We start from the raw sequence: 21,619 nt of genomic DNA, 5'->3' as shown, positions 1-21,619 counted from the left end.
GGCAGTCCTTGTCTTTCTTGTTTTCAGTGTATTAGACCAGATTTATTCCCATTGAATTACAAAGGTCTCTCCTTTGTAGCAGGTTTGTATATCAAGCAGATCCCCCCCAATGAACCTGATGCTTTAAGCTGGCTATGGTGTGTCCTAGGGACAGCACAATGAAGATCATTAAAAATCTGAGCAAGTCCCATTGCCTGTTCTGCAAAAGGAGTCTGGGGTAATTGCTGATCAAGGTTGTTAGAATTTATGAAATTAAGATATTACAGATTGAAATCATCAGTGCTAGGCCCTGATGTTTTTTAGTGTGTGTTGTCTGAGGAAAGGGGACAGAGAGGAAGATGTTGGAAGGATTTTTTTAATGGCTTTTTTTGTTGCCATTGTTGACATAAAAATTTTGGTCATGTGCATGAATGGTTTTCTCCATGCTGTCTTCAAATTACCAACATCTGCTTCTGGAATAAAAGCTGCTCCTCTTGGGGAAAACTCTGGTCTAAAGGAACCTACTGGCAGACATGAGATTCCCCTTTGGCCTGGAAGAAGGGATGGAGAGAAGCTGTAACCTCTGCACATCATGATGCTCCAGGAAGAGCTCTTTCTGAAGGTATATTTGCAAGGTGCTTTGCAGGCTGGTTTTATCCAGGCTCCAAGCTAATTCCTGTCAGGGCACAGTTTAATTGTGCTCCCATCCAGCTGAGCTCAATACCCTGCCCCCAGCAGATCTCAAAGCCCCAGAGTCAGTCCTGCACTTCTGGGGATGCATGTGCTGGGACCCTTCCTCTGCTCCAAGAGCTGGGCAGTGTTACACTTCATCCTGGAACAGGTTCAGGGTTCATAGCATCCCCCTGCTATGAATAGTTGTGTTTGTTTCATGACCCTCTAATTGTTCTGGCTTTGCTTTGTGGTGAAATAAGAGTCCTGTAACCTGACTGATTTTCATGGAGATATTTACAAATATTAATCCCTTGTCTTCACAAAACCCTGAAGCGAAATTTTACTTCTGTTTAATTATTTGTTTCACAAAACACATTTTCTGAGGTATCTCCAAAGGGATTTTTAACCATAAAAGTGATTTCAGTGAAATTAGCCTACTGCAGATTGGGTTTCACCTTCAATAGCAAGCTAAAGCCCAGCTGTGCTTTGTCTCTGCTAAAATTGCATGTGAAAGTATGTCAATAGATGTAATAAAAACATACCTCTTCTGGCAGCAATATTGTGGTGGCTGCTTCATACAGACAGAGCCAGAAAATTAAAAAATAACTGAGTCTAGAATTGTTCTTCTGTTTTAGGGGCACTTTGGAAATTTGCTTGTTACATGTTTTGCATTTTTAAATAGTGTAAAGCTCTGGCACACAGAAAATGTGCCAACAGTGGCTGACTTGCTTGCTCTCTCCAACCAGCATATTAGAGATCTTGTCAGAATACATAGCTATGCACTGGAAATCTTTTCTACATGTCTTAGTTTTTTGATAATATTCCTCCAGAACCTGGATTCACAGGGCTTTTAGCCACTATAGTTGTGGTAACCATCCTGGAATGCAGACAGTCTGTCCTGTACAGTGTCAGGGGTAGCATTCAGCACATCATCTCCTCCTGATCTAATGAAGGGGTAAGACAAAGTGACCCCAATATGGGCAAACAGGATTTTTAAAAATTTAATCTTGCTACCATTCTTCTAGGAGGTACTGCACAAATCCCAAAGCATTTCTTGCTGCTCAAACAGGAGCAGCTCCAAGCAGGGGTAAGGGGACCTTGCCCTTTCTTGCCATACTGGAACCACAGTGCAGTGCTGGTGGGTGTGGGGAAATGCATGTGATTGGAGCAAAGGCATCATGTTCTGCTCCTTGGCAATCCCAGATTAGCTGCAGCCCACTCAAGGCAGATTTGCACAGGTGCATCCACACCTGAGAAACAGCCCAAGGACAACCTGGAGCAAGCAGAGCACCTTTAAACTGTTTTCACTCATTTCTTCCATTTCAGGACTGGATATACAATAAAGTTGTTGCAAAATCTGAAGAGCTTGGTCTCCAGAAGGTGATGAAGGGCACATGGAGCAATGTTATCCAGCAAGGGTGCAATTTCAAATTCTGCCCAGCATGTGTTTTCCTTGTAGGTGACCTCCATAATTAAACAGCAGCACGAGCTGCTCTCTTGCAAGGTAAGGTCACAGGAGCCTTTTCTGGCTTCCAGATGGCTTTGGATGCACAGTTCCAAGGAAATTTCCTCCTTTTACCCTGGGCCAGCATCTTAAGGTATGTTTGTACCTCAGGCCTTTTGCTGCCTCTCATTCTGCTCCTATTCTCAGACACCATTTTTGGTGACTCTTCAGCTTTACCTTATTCCTCTAAACAACTGCATTTATGCTGTACTACTCTCCAAACTGCTTGGAAGGGTGCATGCCTGCATTCTAGATCAGTATCTCTCCATAAAGTCATACATAGAATGTACTCTTCAAAATATTATTGATATCAGATCAAGCACTAGGCTGTCAGGAAATGACTGAGTTAAGTCTGTTTATTCAAAACCAGGCCACATACCACCTTAAATCTTACAATTTCTTGACAGGTTTCAGTAATTTGATTTTGGACTTGAAGGCTGAGTTTCATGGGACTACTCAGATTTTCATAATTTTTTTTCACAGAAAGATGAATTTGTATTCATTACCACATGCTATTTGTAGATACAAGGACTAATTCATGTGCTGTTAGAAAATCCAGCAATATTTGTGAACTTTACCTGTAAAAATTTCTTTTAAGACTGCTGGATATCACTTTTAACAAAGGAACACTGGGTGAGAATCACAACCAAATTCTCTACTTATTGTGAGGCATGCTGCTCCACAAAACATCAAACACAAGCTCCTTTGTGAAGAGGAATGCAAATTTTGTAGAGAGGTAGCAGCAGCACTTGATCCATCCATCACACAGCTTCCTCCCAGAGAAGTCTTTAGTCCCAGCTAGGCCTGAGGCACTGCTCTGTCCAACAGCTCATGGATTTACCAGGAGTCTTGCTGGTGAAAACCACATTTGGTATGTTATGTACTCAGCTTTCAGCCTAATGAGCAGGAGACTTGTCTTCATTACATGATACAAACTTGCTGCCACAGGAACAGCTTTTGAAGTTACTCTTTCAGCTTCCTATCTCTCTTTCCAAAGGATTTCTGGATACTTTGCAAATTACTAGAAAAAGTCATGTTTCTAGCACACTCTGGATTTTGATAGGAGCGGGGTAAAATGAAGCTTTCAACTGAAAAGTAAGAGTCTGGATCACAACTCTCAAAAGACCAGTTATATCCTTAAAACCTCAGTTCAAATACTTTGAACCAACATTTAATCATGTATCCAGAAGGAAGCTCTTTCAAATTTCTTCATCACCCACAGTAATGAAAAAAAAAAAAAAAATCACACTGGCAATGTTTTGGGCATACCCAAGTTTCACATCATCAGCAAAACACCAAGAACCAGTCCATTGTTCCTTCCAGCCCATGAGATATGAGAGAAAGGAGCTGCAGTTATGTTTTGCATTGTCCAAAACTGCCTTAGTGGCTCTTGGACCTCAATGTTATTTTTAGATGTGCCTTGGCTGCACAGTCCTCAGAAGTCCTCAAGTGCAGAGTAGTTATTAAATCAATTGAAGTCAGAAGAACTAATCTCCCTGAAAAGCTTGGCTGCAGGAGCACACATCTACTCTGACTTTGATTTGGAAGTACCTAAGTTGCTGTAAGGCTTAGCACTCAGGAAAATTTATTCTTAAACAAAAGTTCAAATGTGACAAAGACACTGAAGCAACTCCTCTGTGAAGTGGAATTAAAGAGACACAATGGTGGGAAGGAGGGGGAACAGGCACCAGTCTGTCAAGCATAATAAAAAGCCAAAACAAACCAGCATTTGAGGGCAAGACATCTCTTACCTACAATTGCTAACAAACTTAGAGGATCAGTAAAAATACCACCTTTTCAGAAAAAAATAACACATTCCAAACTACTGTTTGTAGCAGATCTGTTGAAAGAAACCTATTATCTAGCCCAATATTTGAAGCATCTCCAAATGTTGGGCTAGATACACTCTGCATTTTTACATTTTAATTTCATGTCTTTTTGTCATTCCAGGTGGGTCTGTCTGACCATTACAGCAGGAAATGTCACACAGCATGTGTTACAAACATGGTGCAGTTTGATACCCAATTAGTCTTTAGAAATTTGGAAAAGAAAACCCTACCTGTTTTCAGCTGTGTTGTAGCAAAGCCCTAACCTGATTCAGAGCAGATGTTTTTGCTGCTACTTTCAGCCTCCACATTGCAGATGTGTCAAAGGACAGACAATAAATTCCAGCCCTCCAAGTGCCAGCTGGGCATCTCCATCCTCCCACCCCATGTAAAGCAGCACACAGTCACAGGGTCTGTAAATTCAAGATGCCACCTTGTCCCACTATGAGCCCCCAGCTAAGAGCTGCACATCTTTCCCCTCCATCCATTGTGCAGCTTGGGAGCAGAGCAGCTCAGCCAAACCATCTTGGGAGATTAGATAAGACTGACCTGACCTATTCCTATAGATTTCAAGGCATTGAAGACACTTTAGCTGGTGGGTGTGGAAAAGATCCAAATATTAATAAAAAATATTACACAATAGATAGTTTTCAAAGGAAACCCAAGAAAATGATTTAAGGATAACTCAGATCTGTCCCATGCAGCATCTGGAAATATGACCGAGAAGGACAAAATTCTAAGCTTCCAGGTCTAGACCTGAACCTCAGCCAGGTACACAGGCAGGAACCACAAAAGCTGCCTCTTCAGACATGAAGCAGTAAAAGGCATTAAAAAATGTCTAACATAGTAGTCTGCATATGTGAATTTTAAATCATACCATCCTGAAGGATGCTTACATCTGTGGCTTTCTGAGTACTTATCACTGCTGTGAAAAACTGCAAATGGAGAGATAACAGTCCAAGACCATCAGCTGCAGCACAGGATGACCACAAATCATTCAGATCAGCATTACTGAGAGAAAAAGCCAAAGTCTCTTTGTGTTTTCATAATGCAAACAGGTTGGATTTAGCAGACAGAGGTCACAAAAGTTGTGGCTTTCCTGTGTTCTTACTGTGCATGGAACCAGGCTTTACCATAGCTAAAATACTTTTATGCTTGATGGCACTGAAAAAAGTTGTGTGCTGACAAAGACTTTGTCAAGTAACAAGATATCAACTTAACTTATGTCAGGGCTAAGGCTGCTGACCACACTTTTTCCTGTTATTTAGATAAGCTGCAAATTAAAAAATTCATAGGTAGAGTTCAAAAGATTAGCTAGCCTATAGCTTTTATAAAACACCCACTCCCCAACACAATTCAGTGATGATGCCAAAATTATTTTCATTGCACTATGTACAGGAAAAAAAAAAAAACAGAAATAAAACCAAAAAAAACCCCACTACCACCATGCTCTGCTATTTGCTGGTAAGTGCTCTCTGGATGCAAGTATCCATTCAGGATATGTTTGCCTGCATGGATTCTCTGTTTTGCCTTTGGAGCTAGAATCTCATTTGATGCTAACTACTATGACCACTAACAGCTCTCCAGATGCTGCACAATGTAGACTAGAAGGATTATTTCCCCAGTATGTATCACCTGATATGAGCAGGATAACTTCACTCTAAATTTCTTGGTGTGTTTTTGTGGTATTATCCTACCTTAAGTGTTTTTACTTCTAAGCCTTTTATAAAGCTCAAAAAAATTCACAGGAGTTATGCCTTCTGCTTCATGTTTTAAAATAAATCTATACCCTCTACTAGTTTTCCCAGCAGAGCTAGTCAGTGGAAAAAAGCCTGATATTTTAGGCATTAATTGTGGTCTCATGCATATCAAGTTGACTCTGGAGTAATTCAACTAAAATCAAAAGAACCATATTCATGCTACTGCTGAATTTGAATTAACAGTAACGAAGACTGATGAAAACTGCTTGTTGGAATCTTCCTGCCAAAAGTGCTAATGAGAAAGGAAAAAAATCCAACCAACCAACTTTAGTTTTCAGATTATAAATCTGTAAATCAGAAGCAACCTTCCCTTTCCTCCCATGTCATAAATTGAGAGCTACACAAAGCTAATATGAAATCAAAGCCCACAAACTATGAAATCTTAATGCTCATTTATTTTTAGAACAGAGACAAAAGCTTTTAAAAGCATTATTGTAAACAAAGATCCATCTTCACCTAGAAGCAAGGCAAAGAGCTACCTCTATGAAATGTTCTGCAAAGAGAACATTTTGGAGTCATACTTCTGGCTTAAGACAGCACTATGTTTTTTCATTAAATGTCTACTCAGGTATTCCAATAGAACTTCCTTAAATATGGTGTGAATAAGTACATAAAGATGAGACTTGCAAAGATTTTAGGGCATTTTTCAGTTGTAATTATCTACTGAGTGTTATATACACCAACGGAAACAACAGAGCCAGGAGCCTCCTTTTGTTACAGTTTTAAGCTGGAACAGGAGAATGAAGAGTCAGCTCCCCAGGAGAACATGAACATCCCAAAGGCAGAGCTGGGAATGTTGTTGTTGCCCAGCAGGATCCTGAGGTGAGCATCTGCCTCCCATTGAGCAGAGAGATGCCCATGTTATACATGCTGAGCAGAAAGGTGAATTAACTTCCCCTCTACTACAGCTCCAAAATTCAGGAAGATTTCTGTACCAGTCTAACTGGGATTCTTGGATTTAGGTTTGTGTGTCAGGCTTTTCACATAAAATGAAGCTCCTTCTCTTGCCTTTTAGTGCCAGGGACTCTTGATAAATAAAGGCTATATACTCACAAAAGAAGAGACTTAAACCAGGGATTCAGATATGTGCCATCAGTCACCAGCAAGCAAACATTTGGGTAAAAAGGTGAAGTGCTATAATTTATTTTCCCAACATGATTTCTGGCTAAGGTACCCTGAAATGGTCATGAATATAAGATGCTAAAATGACTGTAAAATAATTAATTTTTAAATATGAAGAATTATTTAAGGATGAATTATTCACGATCCCCTTCCTACCTGCAACCCATTTTTTAATCTGCCATTTTTCCTTGTCATCCTCAAAACCACTCATATTCCAAGACCATTGCACTATTCCATGGTGCTGTCTTGTCTCTTAACAGCATTAAGAATTAGAAAAGAAGCAGACAGTGTGACAAATTTAACAAGTATTTACAACCAGCTACATTAGCAACAAACAAACTACAATTCCTTATCACAGAGCTCTCATAGCTGAAATGCTCCATGGATAAAAATTATATTAACTACTAGAGCTTAATGCAGTAAGAGAAGGGCTGAGAGCACAGTGTTAATTTACATGAACACTGCATTTTGATAATTGCTGTATCAGTGTAAAGCTAACACTACAAGTGAGGCCATTTCTCACTTAACAGAAATACAAATATCTTGAGGGATGGAAGTGCACAGATAAGGTAACCAGGCAATCTTGCAGTTGTTTGCTGAGCTGTAGCAATCGATGCAGGACTAAGGCATTGTGAGCTGCTGGTCTCAGGCTGCATGAAGTTACTCCCCTTCTGCTTGTGTCTTGTTGTCACAGTGTCACCAAAGGGCAAAGAAAAGGGCTGATGCAGATTTAGGCAGGAAGCCCTGGAAATACAATGGTGCCTGAAGGTGGCCATGAGCCAACAGAAAACTTAACAAACTTAATAAACAATCCCACTGGTGGCATATCCCATGAAATGGAATTGTTGCACACAGGTTATCTGGATCAAAAAGCCCATATAGGATTGCCTCAGTTGACCACTTTCTGATACAACAATTGTTTCACTTCTTACCTGCACAACCTGACCTGGCCCTGCTGCAGCCCATAGAATAGCAACTAAATAGAATTATCAGTAAAATAGCTCAATTACAGATAGTTTGTGGATAAGAGTAAAGTAATTTTAATTTTAAGGGGAAAACCAATCTGTGTTAGTCCATCAACAAGACCACTTGAAACAAAGGAAAAAAAAGTAATTTAAAATTCCTTGAACAATGTCAATATTTTGACTTCAAGGATAAAAGTAGACAATATGCTTGTATATTCTCAGAAAACACATTCTGGATTTCAAGAGTACATATACTGAATTTGAGGAGGGAATACCTTATTCTCTGCTTTTTGTGTGCACACTGCAACACAGAGCCCAGAGAGTACCTGAAAATACAGGCCTGCCTGGGTGAGCTGTGTAAGCACAGAGGTCATCTGAAGCAAAAGCTGGTAAACCATTCATCACTTGTGTCAGAAAACACAGATTAGAAATACCCAGGCAGCTAGATCAACATGCAAGGACAGGGATCCAATTTCCTAAGCCCTGCTCTGCTTTTCTGGGATCTGGTCTCAGGTCAGTAAGCAGCCACCCAAGGGGAGGAAGTCTGACCAGCACAAATCTGAATGAGTAACCTCCCAGTGTGGTAATGGAGATCAAAACCATTCCATCAACCCAAGCTGACACTGAGGGATACACCCCCTCTTTGCCTTGTAGGAATTAAAGAATATACATGGAAAGATTTAAATCTTGTACCAGCCTAGCTGTTCTCCCTGCTTCCCTGTTTTAAGCTTTTTGAGTAGCTGCTGAGGGGGATCACTCACAATGCTCCTTTCAGGTAAGATGGCTGCACTGGCATAGCAAAGCTTATACAGAAACTAGTCTGCAACTGCAAAAAGATCTCATAAACCCCCATCTTTTAAAATTGTTCTATCTTTACCAGCATATTCCATTTTCTAGAAGGAAAAAAACCCCTCACAACCTTTCCATTACATAAAACTGTAGCAAAGTTATAGGATTACTGTGCCTTGCCAGAAAGTTTTTACCTATGTTTAAATTGCCTTATTTAACTAAGTGTAGCTTAGTGCAATGAGATATAATCTTTCCATGTGCTTCTCTGGCCCACTAAAACCAGCAAGGAATATGATCTGATGCATGGCTGTTACACCCCCTGTCCCACCTGGGCTCTGCAATTCAGTGTAATAAAAGCAGTGCTGCAAATCTTTAATGTGACTGTTAATAATGCCAATATACACATCTTGCTCTAAACCAGCATATACCTACACCTCTCTGGAGGGATCCATTTGTACACATGAACTCTGTACTGTTCAACTAGTTTCCTCTTCTTCTGGCTCTGGCCAAGACATGTTGGAGAGCCTCACTGATTCCCTGCTCCCTCTCCTGGTGTGGAAGAGATGGGGCTCCACTCCCAGGCACCGTGGAATCTCTCCTAGTGCTAATTTCACATCTCCTGGGAGAGAAATATAATGAGAACTGGCTACGAAGCAGTCATTTCCATTTGTAAATGGGGTAGCACAAAGGAAGAAATGAGAACAAATTTCCATATGTACAGTCTCTGCTAAACAATCATCTCTGCAAATCTCTCCCCAGCGTGTGTGGTGCCTTTATGGGATCAGCCACACAACCAGAATAATTAATTAATCCAGGCACCGCCAAATCTGCCCAGAGGATCCAATAGAACAGAACTGGATCTGCTCTGATTTCAGACCACAGTTCATGTGCAATGGTGTGGCTACACGGATTAGTCATTTTACAGATAAACTTGGGCTAATTAATGAATGCTACATCTCAAGCAGGCCCGGACCACAATCAAATATCTTTGTTTACAATCACTACAAATGTCAAAACAACATTTCCCCATATCCTCATTTTTAAACTAAAATACTAAGATGCCCAATCAGGAGAGCACAGTGGCTACAGAGGCTGGCTGGGCATAGGGAAAGCCAGTGTTGAAGAAGGACTGAGTGCAGAATGTCCATAATTTACCCTAATTAGCTGGGGAAGAACCAAAAGATTGCCTCTTTTTTTGCAGGGTGAGGGCAGGGGGACAGGGTACATGACTCACCCTGCTGAAATAGGCTGTTTTTCTTCTGAAGGCAGTATCACTCCTGATCTTGACAAGGAGAATAATGCCAATTTCTTTGGCAATAATTAGCATACATAACAGAGAGGACAGAGGGTTCATTTTCTTCCCTTCTCCTTTATTTTCAGTTGGCTCTTCTACTGATTCTACATGAATTATTACTAAAAATCAATGCCTCATGCTGAAGTAAATACTGTAGATGAAATGGAAGAGCTTCTCAAATTTTATGCAAAGTCACTGAATGCAGCTGATTTTTGCACAGGAAATGGACATTTAAAAAGAAAAGTATCAGTCTGGTTCTTTTCCCTATCTGAAAATCTTAAATGTACAATCTGGTTGTCCAGCCACCATACTATTCCTTTAAAAAAATCTTTCTTGAAGAGACACTGGCCCATCCAGGACAGATTTTGAAAGTTCTGGGTTTTGGATCTAATTTTCCAACAGAAGTTTTAGCACTCTTCACATCTGCTAACACTGTATTAATCATTTGAGTCAAAACTGCTCTTGATAAGTCATTTTTCCCCTTTGAAGAATTACTTTGCACTGGGATTTGCCTCAGTGTTCACTTTTCTGCAGAACTGCAAGATAGCTATGGATAAGAGACCTTCGTCTGTCCTTCAGTGAGTACTGGCCTCAAGTGAAGAGCTCAGCTGCAGTCAAAGTTTGTCACAACAAAGAAGCCTGATTAAATAAGTGAAATTCACCATTTGGCAGAGTCCTTCAGCTGTTCATAAAAGTCGATGACAATACTAAATGTTCTGATCAGAAACTGTGCTTAAGTCTTTGACTTGCATCCTTGATGACCTTTCAATCACATTTCAATACATTTCAATTACCAAGGCAGAAAAATTACACTGGCAGATGGACCAAGGTCATAACCAATTTACTAACATCTCTACCTTCCCTTTTGCTGAAGTCCCTGTATTTTCTATGGCTTGTGTAATAAATATAATAATAAACTATTTTTTTATTCTGCAGAGAGTGATGTAGTCGAATTTGTTTTAAATCCTAACCCAAAGTACAACAGATGTTATAATTGTTGAATAGAATACTTGAGAAGCTGTGGCATGATTGTTGTTTCCATTTTGATTGGCTACTGGAGGCCTTAAAACACAATTAATGGAAGTGCAAAGAAGGATAAAAGCAGAAGGGTGACTCAAATGTATTGACATCACTCCAGGCAAAAAATATGAAAAACTAAAGTGTTTAAGTGATCAAGGAGATCTCCAGTATAACGGAAGAGATGTCACAGGTGGACTGAGAACCCAACTAGGGAGACAGCAATAGAAAAGATGGGAAGCAAGAATCAAACTCAGATTTGAAAAAAAATTATCTCTTCATTTAAAAAGAAGGCATAAGAGGCTTCCTCAGCTCATCAGTACTGATCTAAAAGTCCACTTAGAATATGGGCAAAGAATGGGCACTACATGCTACCTTAGATGACAAATGATCTTAATCAAGTACGTTATGAGAGACTAAAACATGCAAGTATTCTTGTTAAAAAAATACCATTTTTTTAGAAAAGTAGACAGTAAGAAAGATTCAACAACAATATATTCTTTCAAATCTGAATTGGTTCTTTTTAGTCATAAAAGTAAAGAAAGCTTGTATGTTAACACAAGCACTTGAGTGTGCTTCAGCAGGGACAAGAGCCAGCTCAGCTTGCCTTGTGCCTTTGGTGCATACATGCAGAATGCAGAATGGATACCAAAGGATAGGTGGCAAAAGAGACCCCCAAAAATGATCAAGGTAATATTAAGTTAGTTCTAACTAGTGTGGCCTTTACAGATAAAAAGAGGTTCAGTCTTTTGCACTTTCTTTCCGAATTAATGACGCTAGTTTTGCTTCAGTTTGAAGACTTAAGATAGTCTACAGTGAGGAGTTGTAGGCTTGGCACAGGTTGACCAGCAGCTTAATTATAGCGGTCATTTCATTAATGCAGAAAAAATTTTTTGCCTTCCTCTTGGAGATATAAGTGGACTTAATCTTGTATCTCAATCAGGCTTAACAGAACATTAAATACAAGTGCTGCCAATAGCCAACTTCTTTGATGAAGGGAGCAGTACATAAAGCTGAATTGAATTAATAATTAAATTACTCCTGAATTGAATTAATAATTAAATTACTCCTGCAGAACCCACATGATGGTAGAAAAATTCTGTAAAAAGTCTTAAGTAAATGTTAACATTTTCAACAAAATAACTACTGTCTTTAATTAATGGAGATCTAATCAGATTATACATTAATTTGAAATAATCTATGAGCTGTCATGGAAGCAATTAGTGTCATCTCAAACCCAGCACAAATTTGTCAAAGTACTACATGTAATACAAGGTCTTAATGTAATTAACTTCAGTGATTAAAACTCTCATAAACTGTGTGTCCTTGGCCAAGCACAGCACTGCCATGGTCTCAGTTTCAAAAGAGCTGATGGGTCAGCACTTACTCTTGTAACACAAGTACAGGAAGGTTACTGCAGGCAGACCTGTGCAGTTGGTTACACCACTGTGCCTGCCTGAGATAAAATCATACATACTTTATGTAACACCACAGAGAGGGGGAAGATACAGACAGTGCAAAGTGCAATCATGACAAAAAATCCTGAAACACTCATTTTTTCAGAATCATGCTGAAGACTTAGCATTCTAAGATGTGACATCTGGGTCTGTGGTACGTCTTCCTTATTTTTTTTACTTTGTTAGTAGCCATATTCATTGTAGCACCTGCACACCATGTTGTAGTAACAGTGCATATAGCTTTTAATGGGATAGTAGTTATACTGGATTAGATTCCCAAAGGGAAACTGCTTCCCCCCAGGAAGCCTCAGCTGGAGGCTCCCTCTGGAGCTGCCCCCAGTGCTGGGCTCAGCTCTTTGCCTCCTTTGGAAGCTGCTCCATGGCTCAATTAGAGTCACTACACATCCACCCAGCATTTTCTGTAACCTCACAGCTTGAACACTCTCCTGTGGCAAAATGGAAGAGAGAGGTCCTCTCCCCTCTACACAGACTACATTTGGTTTCTATCCAATGTTTGAAGTAAGTCAGACTTTCCAGTATGGCCCACAGCTGGCAGAAACTACATCATTACAAGTGCCTCCAGATTGTCTTTAGCATTCCCCAGGAAGCATCAAGAGCCCAGACCATGGGAAGAATATCTCACTATTTCACATTACCCAAGCAGTGGGCAGTAAAGGTGAGGGCAGATTTTCAGAGGAAGAAAAAAACCACACAAATGAAAATAAAAGCATCATAAGGACCCCTAACCTATGCACAACAGACACACTAAGAGAGATAATCCTAGAGAGAAAAAAGGACAGTGGAACCAAAAGAACTATTTAATCTCACAAGACACATTTTGACAATTCTTCCTGACTGTCAAAGCAAGTAAATGCTGACTCTGTCTCCTAGCTTCTCCTGTTCTCATATCACAACCTTTCATCAGCAATACTGTTACTTAAAAAAGAAGTATGGGACAAATCTTGTGTGTTTGACTGCACTGCAGGAGCCAGCTTCAGCGAGACAGAGCAGCAATGCTTATCCCATTGAAATGGAGACACCTTTGCATTAGTGAGTGATCAGGATTTATTAAACAAGGACTTGACCTTTCCAAACCTGGCACAGATCAAACAAATTGAGACAAGACCAGTTCTATATGCAGTGCAGTGGATTTTTCATGTAATGTTGCCCAGAAGACTACTGGCAGCTCAAAAAGCACAAAAACCAATGCACTGAAAGCATCTTCTAAATCTACTGTGTTTCTGCTTCAGAACCACTTCCTGCTCATGGTTCTGTGCTAACTTAGCTCCATCCACAAACCCCAAAGAATCTGATATCACAGCAGGGCTGTGGAAAAGCACATCACAGGGAGGAGTGAATGTGAATTACTACTGACTGACACCAGGCACAAAAGCCAAAATCTACTCCCTGTTCTGCTACTGACTTACTACTTCTCCCTATCCCTTTTTTCCCTTTGCTATTTGTAAAGTAAGTGGAATCACAAAATTCTTCAAATGTTTAGGTCAAAAATACAATGCTGGACAACAAGAGGATACAAATATCTATTGCCACATTTTGCTGCTCAGAAACCTGGCAAACTACTGTAACCTTAAAGAGACCAAAGCAGATTCAAATGAAGTTACTCTCTCCTCAGGAGTAACAATTTTTGACAAACCAGGTTTATAAGGACAGGTGTTTTGGGATTTTGAGCAATTTTGTCTAACATGTTGCTAAGTGCAACAGAGGTTTTACTGAAAAAAGACTGGTGCCATTTAATTTTTTTTCAGAAACAGCATCATGATGTAAAATTTGCATTATCAGGTAAATGCAAATTTAATGTTTAATGCATCATTAAACAGGTTAGCTCACAGAGTGATGTGCACAGAGCTTCATGAAAGTGTCACCATCAGGTTTATTGGAAAGGATGTCTGAGAAACAACAGAATCATCTTGCTGCTACTAGGAAAGGGCTTTAACTGGGTTGCTGTGATTGAGACAGCATTTATATTCTGCATAAATCAGAAAGATGGCATCAAATGCCCTAGCAAAGCTCTGTGTCCCTTATGACTAAGCTGCACACAGATAAGAGTATAAAAAGGTCCAATCCAAGTTTTACATAGTTGTGTTGGTAAAAGTTACAAGTGTATTCATGACATCATATGCTGTTTGAACCCAAGGAAGAGTTTTACTGAAATGGTACAGGGCATGGATTAATGTGAGGTGTGCTGGTGGTACAGCCTGTGGGCATTCCTGTATTTGCAAAGGTGCCCTCTGCATTGGTATGGCCCCAACCACACCAAGTGAGAACACAGAGCCAAGTAGCAGCTAGGTCCTGGCAGATACCCATTAATGGTTTTACCCTCTTTGAAAAGTGGTCCTCCAAAGGAATCCCAGACCAACTCCAGACATTCTTTAGGAAGCCATTAGTCCTTGAGAAATTTGGCATCTTCAGGTTACTTTGCATTGCTCAGGGAGAACATCTCCTAAATCCATGGATCAGAGCTTAATTACTTATATAATGAAATACAATGGCTCTCTCTCTAACCAGAGTCTCTGTCCCTTACACCAAGGGGAGCCATTAGTAACATCCCCCAGGAAGCACTGCCATGCTGCTATCAAGTAAAAAAATTACTTTGGGCTCCTTTTGATTTTTTTGTTTGCTTTGTTTTGCAGCATGACCCAGAATAAAAGGCTGGCATTGAACTGTTTATGGGATAAAAGACACAACTGCCACCACACAAGCTGAAGCAGCTCAATATCTGTAAACAGCTACTTCCTGCAGAGAGTTGATGTGACAAAACTTGGACTCATTTTTGGAGTCAGGCAACAGATCTTCAGGCCAGCACAGAGCAGCAAGTGTATTGAAAGCAGGTTGTGTAAAATTCAGCATGCAGCTCACCCAAATTAGCTTTTTGTGAGACAGCCTCATAGCTTGGAGAAGGTTTCTTAAAAACAGCACCTTGATGGTGATTTTTAAGGTTATGAAAGTGTCTGTGAAAGAAACAAGGCTGACTGCAGTAAATGGAAGGTTTAACATATATAGGATAAGCTCCCACTAAAATTTTCATATGACATAATAAGGCTCAGATTTAAATCCTTTGGTCTTTGTGGAAAATGAGTTTACCTGAAAAAAAGAAGATTCAGACATTTAAATCTGGTACTGACAAAATAGTGGGGATTTTGCTACCAATTTTAAAGGAAATATGACTGGGTTACCAGGGTATGATACTCTTTGTTGTACAGTGACAACCACTCCCAGCAACTCAGCTGGGAGGTGAGTACTCAATAATTGGAGGGACTTGATTTGAAAGTAGGGGAAATATTGATGCTGACCTCTTCTTGAAAATGCACTGTTTGCTTGCAACAGTTATTTCAGGACTTCACATTTATGAATACATGACAGGACCTTCTCTCACAATTCTCCCCTGCCCCACTCTGCAAACTATCCCCACACCATTCCATCTGAGGAGTACATTCAATATTTTAGTAAGTAGTGACACTTGAGTATAAAAATTATGTATCTCTTTAGTAAAACAGTTGGAGCAGAGGACAGGAAAATAAACAACTTTTTGTCTACTTCACTGAAAAAAAGAAGACACAATTTTGCATAAATCAAAATACTTCTGTCAAATTGATTTGTTTAACAAATAACTACAAGATTTCTGGAAAGTGTTAGATCTCCTAACTTTCATGAAAAGCATTTAGAAAGCAAAAAATGACACTTGTGTCAAAAAGTGACTCTGAATCTGCAAATTTCACTTGAACCAATTTTGCTATAATTTCTCCATCTACTTGACTTTCTCACTGCAGCATTTGGTTAACTTTCAGCTACAAACTTATTTATCTTCAGAATATTCTGTGAATGGAAATCATCTCACCCTTTCACCACCCCCTGCTCTTCTCCAAAACCTGTCAAGCTCTGCTACATGCTCTTTTACCACCATTAATTCTCACTCTCATGAACAAGGTGGACCACCAAGCACAGGATGTGAGCATACCAGTATTATGTGACCAGAGAGGAGACAGGACAAGGTCAGAGTCACCTTTACAGCCCAGTTCAGCTCTCAGGGAAGTGCAGTGGTGTCTGCTCCAGGCTGTATCTCTGCCTAGACCACAGTGCATGATCTGCAAGCACTAAGCAAGACAGAAGGATGCAAAGAAGTCACAGCATACACCAGCATTCAGGCTTTGTCCTGAATCCTGACACAGTTTCAGATCAGACTCTGTAAATAACTTATACAACATTTACATATCAAAAGAACACAACTGTCCTCGTTAACTTCAGCAGGAATTTCTGAGTAAAAAAAGAGTTGTCAATTCCCATGTGATGAAAAGCCAAATGCTGACAGAGGCAAGTGTTCTTCAACTCTGGGGCACAATTCTGAAGTGCTCCCCATACTTCCCTTCTCCTTTTCCTCATCTCCAACTGAATGTCAACCCTTCCAAACAAACTTGCCAACCTGTGTGTATGTACCTCAGCCCCACACCTGGAGATGCCTGAAGTGTTTTGTCTGATTGCTTCTTCTAGGAATTGGCCTGAGGGAAAGGAGAAATAAAAACTTAAAAAAAAAAAAACAAAAGCAAATAAAGAATTTATGGTCTTGTAGTAAGAAATGTGAGGTGCTCCTAACCATACTAATACATCAATTCAATTTTTAAAAGGATTATTATAACACAGAAATGTTAGTGTTATTCTTCAGTTTTCTAATATCAATGTTGGAAAAAACTGAGAGTATACAGTCTTATTTCAGCATGAGTAAGTACTTAGAGTTTAAATGTATAGAAATATTTAGGTTAAACATATTCTTTCAAAGTTATTCTGTCTCTCAGTTCTTATTCACTACCTGTCTTTGACTAGTAGGTGGGAAAACTACTCATAGCTCTCCTTGAGCTCATCCCACTGGAGTAGATGTGGAAGACACCACATTTCTATAAGGTCTGGTAATTTCTTCACATGGCAAAAGGAAAGGGTGTCCCAGGATGCCCAAGCAGGACTCACTGAGTCAGTGACGTGTCTTCAAAGTCTCACTCCTTGACTTTCCTGGCCACTTAGGCATCAACTCACCTCTACACAGGGTTTTGCCTTAGTATGTTTCAGGTCCTTGAGGTACTTTTGATTTGGAAAAAAAGTACCAAAAGTAATTCTCCAATAACCAAAATCTGCAGCCTCTTTGGAACTTTCTTTATCACATGAATCAGTCACTGATTAGGAAACAGCAGTGGAGAAGACTGTAAAGCCTTGAAAAACCAACCACACACAGTGTTGTGAACCCAGTTTTCCCTTCATATTGTATGCAAAACACAGAATCCAGCTAAAAACAACAGAGTGCCTCAGATCTACTTCTCCAGCATGCTCTTGGAATGGCCATTAAAACCTAATTTTTACCCTCTGATCTTTCCAATCTTCTTTCCACTTTAAAAGATCTCTGGAGGTGGCAGGAGCAATCACCATCAGATTCTCTTAAATGAGCAGCTCCAGGCTTTTGAGGTTTTGCTGAACACAGAAATACAATGACACAAACAGCCATGGAAACACAGAACTGAAAGCTGGCTCACAGCAAAGGAAAAAGGTATTTTCAGGAATTATAATAAAATTGTATACAAAGCAACTTCTACCCAGGATTGTTTCCCACGAATTCACATGACAGTAATACTGTAACAGTCAAAATGGAAACTGTATTTTCTGTTTCTGAGAAAAAGAGGTACTTTCTGTTAGTTTTGTGAATTCAGCTATGCATTAGTTCAGCCCCCACCTTAGGAAACAGAGTCCTCAGGCTGGCACATGGCATGCCAGAGCAGAGCAAGGAAGAGGAATCCTTCCAGTTTCACATTAGGAGGATTTTTCCTCCATGTGATTTTACATGGTAAGTCCAGATTGTTCATCAGTCACCCACTGACCTTTCCAAAATCCTCTTTAATACTTACTTCTGCATTTTATAATTTTAAGCCAAGTCCTTACAGCAGGAAACCATGTGTGAAGAAGATAAAACAGAAAGCTTAACAAAAACCAGCCTCCCCACGTCCACAACTCTTAACCCAAAAGATTCAAGACAATAAATGCCCAGCACTTAAATACAGCTCCAACATCAAAGCACTTTACCGACCCCATGTATATAAAAGACTGCAATAAAAGACTTGGGGAATATAAAATGCTCCTCTGTCAGGATGACCTGTCAGTAATTCTGGTGTAAGCACTCCCTGTCAGGACACTTGCATCACCTTCCCTTAGGGCCTGCTCCTTATCTCACCAATATTCCTGTAAAAATCCTCCAGACTCTGTGCCTAACTGAGCAATTCTTGTGTGTAAAACTAAGCATTGTGTGGAGCACCCAAATGGGCAATGAACATTTATAATATGTACATCCACTGGCAGAAAGCAGCCAGAGAATCTTACTGGAATTTGCTTTCCATGGTAGATGTGAAGGATCTTAGAAAGGAGAAAGAGGAGGTGCAGGCACAAGGTGTAATAGAGAGGAAGACTTACACAGAGCAGTGGAAGGAGACTCAGAGGAGGAAGAGTTCAGACTTAAGACCAGATATGTCAATGGAGCAAAAGAGTGGACACCAGCACTTGGTGATGTAAATGAAGCAGCACAAGGAAGGGTTGGACTCAAGAGCTGGGGCACAACTGGCCAGCAGAAAGTCCAACATTCAAAGAACTATTCCTTTTAACAGTTGCATCCATGATTGCATGGAGAGGAAGCAATTAATTTCCAATTAATTTTTTACCACATAAATTACATTTTAATGCACTTTGCCTTTTAAACAAATTCGTTTAAAATTTAATAAGAACCACTGGTGAATTTAAAGAAATACTGCATTAGTAAATCATGCTGTAAAGTTTAATAAGTTAAAAGGTGATGATTTTATATGAATGTAGGAATGGAATAAGTACAAGCTCTAGCTGTGGATGTCAATTCAAGTTTTATAATAATGCAGTAAATAATGATATAGAAGTATCTAAGTGAATTCATGCCCTGTGCAAAGAATGCAAGTATTTTTTATTTTGATAATGAAAATTAGGAAATTTTCAGTTTCCATTTTCTCAGAAAGTGTGCAGGAAGATGTTTTTTGAAACTTAGAAACACAATGTGAATCTAAAATTGGTGTTCCTCATCTTCCTCTTACCAGTTATAAAGTGCCTACAACATAGTAGAGCACTCTCATACAAGGAGAGGCTGGGAGAATTGGGGTTGTTCAGCCTGGAGAAGAGAAGGCTTTGGGATGATCTAATTGTGGCCTTCCAGTAGCTGAAGGGAGCCTACAAGAAAGAAAACTATTTATAAGGGCAGACAGAGAGTGACAGGATAAGGAGCAATGGCTTTAAACTGAAAGAGGGCAGATTAGGTAGTAGATTGAAATTCCTTCCTTCTAAGGGTGGTGAGGCACTGGCACAGGTAGCCCAGAGAAGCTGTGGATTCCCCATCCCTGGAGCTGTTCAATCCAGGCTGGATGGGGCTCTGAGCAGCCTGGTCTAGTGGGAGAAGTCCCTGCCCATGGCACAGCCTTGAAACTACATGGTTTTTAAGGTCCCTTCCAACCCAAACCATTCAATGATTCTTTGAAAGGAAACCTGTGAGAACTGTAAGAGCTCAGTGCTAAAGGACTCAGTATGGGCCAGACTCTGAAGATCTTAGACATCCAGAGGTACTGTCAAGCTCTTCTGTGCTACTGGAAATCCCCTTAAGCCATCTACTCTCACTTTACAACAACAACAATAATAATCATCATCATCTTCTGCTTTTTGTGTGTGTATGTGATTGCTCAGTTTTTCTCACAAAAACAGCTGAAGCTTCTTCACAAAACAATTTCAGAGAAGTTCTTTTTAGTGATTATGTGTAAATGTGACAAAATACAACCTGTTGATCCTAGCCATCTTCTAGGAGGTAATACATGATATGCACTTATGCAGAGAAATGTCCTGTTTAGCTTGTTTAAACCCCATTATTATATTTTGGTTAAACAGCCCAAGAATTGAAACATAGTGCTCAGACATCCATAACTTCTAAGAACACAGCTTCAACATATTTTTAATCAAACCTAGTTAAGACTATTTGTTTTAGTAATGGGGGGATCTCTGCAGTCAATGCTTACTGCATATGTTTCTTTGACCAAACTCATATAATTTAATGCAGTCTCTGCATGAAAACTACCTTTTAAGAAAAGTTCAGCTAAAAATCTGAATCTTAGCATTTAATTTCCAAAACTGGGATATACCATGTCAAACAAAGTATGAAGCAAATCTGGAGAATTCTGTTTGTAATAAATGGAACCAACCAATAAATATTACTGCAACCAGTCAATTCTGTGACTGGAATGTCAAACTTCATAGAACACTGGTAGTTAAGTTGCCTCACTGAAGAGAAATTACATGGATTTGAAAGGATTATAAAGGATGAAATATCTCATCTGTTCTCATTCTCTTAAGGCACTTTTATTAAAATATTTGCTATAGGCAGGGCTGTCCTTATGCTTAATTTCCACAGACACTTTAGAGCCATGCATAAGAGTAGAGCTTTTATAGAATGGAAAACAGCAACCACAGAAAATCACTATTAGAATTTTTTCTTTTTCGGGCATCAAATTGAAGGGTTACTTGTCTTGAAGATGATTTCTTAAAAATCTATTGTGTAAATAGAAAAACAGATTTTCTGTCTTGTTTGAGGAGCAAGGTACTGTACTGATCACTTGTTATTACGCACTTGCAATGTTAAGGTTTTTATTAATTTAGTTCCTCTATTTAAATTTTGAGTTTCATTAATACACAGATAGAAATGAACTACTGAAAAAACGGTGGGAGCAGAAGTGAGAGAAGTGCATTCTCTAGGCAAAACTGTATTGTGAATTTCAATCAGATAAAGGAGCAGAAAGAAAAAGAAGCAGCTGGATCAAGAATTTTTCTTTCTTTTTTTTTTTTTTTTTTCCTCAGGAGCTTGTACAAAAGCTCATTACCAACTACCAGCTATTTTTGTAGAGAATAAGCCAGGGGTGCTCTCCAGTTCTTAAAGAAAAATCTATCTGATACTAATCAGTATTACTGGAATGAGATCTCATCACAAATGCAGTTGAAAGAATAAGACAGAGCTGCTTTCTCATTAGTGGACTCCAAATCAGATGCTGCATCTAATCTGTCATAACACCAGCTTCACTCCAGTGTGTGCACGTGTACACACACACCTGCAAGCAGAGATGTTCTTCTGAACCTCAACAGCTAAACACACTCTCTTATAAGAGAACTTTTGACCAGGTTTACTGA

The 21,619-nt window shown here is 39.6% G+C and overlaps 1 protein-coding gene across 3 annotated transcripts in view; it reads right to left on the bottom strand.

The window, feature by feature from the left end:
• HHAT (hedgehog acyltransferase) overlaps positions 1–21,619 on the bottom strand; it is a 144,568-nt gene that overhangs the window by 2,448 nt on the left and 120,501 nt on the right. The window lies entirely within an intron of this gene.

This window comes from Oenanthe melanoleuca, chromosome 3 (genome assembly GCF_029582105.1).
Source record: "Oenanthe melanoleuca isolate GR-GAL-2019-014 chromosome 3, OMel1.0, whole genome shotgun sequence".
Taxonomy (NCBI): domain Eukaryota; kingdom Metazoa; phylum Chordata; class Aves; order Passeriformes; family Muscicapidae; genus Oenanthe; species Oenanthe melanoleuca.
This window is presented reverse-complemented; position numbering and strand designations above follow the sequence as displayed.